At 36.3% G+C, this 1577-nt stretch overlaps 1 protein-coding gene across 6 annotated transcripts in view; it reads right to left on the minus strand.

The window, feature by feature from the left end:
- Positions 1 to 1012: 1012 nt before the first annotated feature.
- Positions 1013 to 1577, minus strand: part of LOC311000281 (rho GTPase-activating protein 12-like) — a 92096-nt gene continuing 91531 nt past the window's right edge. For all 6 annotated transcript variants that reach the window (XM_083990956.1, XM_083990955.1, XM_083990954.1 and 3 more), the window contains one exon: positions 1013 to 1577. This exon is cut by the window's right edge and continues 1068 nt beyond it. The gene's annotated coding sequence lies outside the window, so the exon portion shown is untranslated.

Genomic DNA, 1577 nt, shown 5'->3' on the forward strand with positions numbered 1-1577 from the left:
TCTCTGGAGCTGTAAACACCAACACCCGTTTGGCTGGGTACCTCAGGATACCTGCCGCCGGAAATTGTGGGACCTTGACGTAACTTACGTAACTTACGTACGGGGGTAGCTCGGCTTTACGTATGACGTACGTTGTTTGATTCTTTATTTTTTGAAAATAGAACATGAAAACAAAAAAAATATAAACAATACAAGACAACAATACAATACTTTTTTTTTTTTTTAATGGTTCACAAGAAGTTATGTTTTTTCTTTTTATGAATATAACTTTTTATTTTTGAGAAGGGTGAATTATTGTCTGAATTCGTTGTTAAAGGTGATAAAACATCTTTGCCACCCTGTGAATATTGACTGTGATTTTGTCTTGTCAGTTGGTGACTTTATCTTTGATCCTAAAAAAAAAAAAAAATCAAAAATCATATTTAAAAAAAATAAAAACATGTTTTTTCTAGCTGCAAATAGATTATAGCCTGTATGTGAAAGGTATGGATATGAAATGTATCCATTATAATAATGACAACATAATTTACAGTGAGGTGCTACTGTTGTACAGCTGTGATTCATTCACAGTGGCCTTGTACCAAAGACAATACAGCCAATTAACAGTTAGTTTATGGACACCTCTCCTCCACTCACATTACTTCAGTGTTGAATAATGATATTTAAGCTCTAGTGATTGATTATTTAAATCTGATGGTGCAATTTGCCAACAATCACTGGCTATTAAAGATTTATTAAAGTGAACCTCAGCCTCAGGCAAATTTCCACTGTGTTTTTAAACCATTGGACAATAAAGTCTTCTTATCTTATCTTGCACCTCATCTGTTATAATACAAGTTAAACCTTTCAGTTTTGTGTATTGATTATTAGCCAGAAGTAGAAAAGTCATGTGATCATGGTGCTTGTGTCACACTGAAAATGTGTGAAAATGTGGAGCTAGTACAGCGTTACACTAAATAAACAAATGAATATGAAACCAACATAAAGAATATCTCCTCTTACCAGAGGCCTTTATTCCAGTCTGATAAAGCCAACAGCATTTTCTTTACATTCACAATCTTCCATCTACCTGATTCACAGGTAAACCTCCACAGCCTCAGTTCATTTCTTTATCCCCTCACATGTTGGTTACACAATTATCACCACATAGTGATTTCTCCCTCTCATTGTTAACACTCCAGGCATAATGTACTTATATTTACTATTTGTACAATACAGTATATTGTCAGTAAATCCATTCATCCATCCACCCACCCATTTAAACCCCACCCGTCCACATGCACACACATAAAACACTGTACAACTGTGTCAATGGAGATGTGTTCAAAGGCCGTTTCAGCCTTCACATGTTATATCCATTAGTCAAGGGAAGAACCAGCTGAGTACCATTGTTTGTTTGGTTTTTTCAAGTTCATGTTCTGACCGCTGCGAGATGATTTGTTCTATAAGCCGAATGTAGGAGGTGGCATGCAGATATAATACAGAGTGGTGATAAAACCTCAAGTGTTCAGAGGACCCCGGTCCAGTTTTTCAAGAAGGAGGAGGAGGAGATGAAGAGGGAAGGAGAGGCAGTTGCA

This window comes from Trachurus trachurus, assembly GCF_905171665.1.
Source record: "Trachurus trachurus genome assembly, chromosome: 17".
Classification (NCBI taxonomy): Eukaryota; Metazoa; Chordata; class Actinopteri; order Carangiformes; family Carangidae; genus Trachurus; species Trachurus trachurus.